We start from the raw sequence: 333 nt of genomic DNA, 5'->3' as shown, positions 1-333 counted from the left end.
AATAGGCCTTTTTTAAGCCAAAGAAATCATATTGATTCGACTATGACAATTTTTTATTATCATCAAAGTGTAAAAATTATTCGTATTAATTTTTGTATAGCAAATACATCTTACAAATAGCAAATTGTAATTTTATGGCAAAGTTCTTTCGTACTTATTTTCAAAAAGCTTAAAATTGGAGCTTATTGAATAATTATTAAAATACTTATACATAACTATTTTACAATTATATTTTTTTTTACCAATTTATTGCTGAAAGTAAGGATTAAACTATTATCAAAGTTTAAATGAGCTGTCGTATTACACTAATACTGATTGTTTACTGTAAACTTT

The sequence above is a fragment of the Diprion similis genome, chromosome 3 (genome assembly GCF_021155765.1).
Source record: "Diprion similis isolate iyDipSimi1 chromosome 3, iyDipSimi1.1, whole genome shotgun sequence".
In the NCBI taxonomy this organism is placed as follows: domain Eukaryota; kingdom Metazoa; phylum Arthropoda; class Insecta; order Hymenoptera; family Diprionidae; genus Diprion; species Diprion similis.
The sequence above is the reverse complement of the archived record's forward strand: the minus strand, read 5'-3'. Positions refer to the sequence as shown.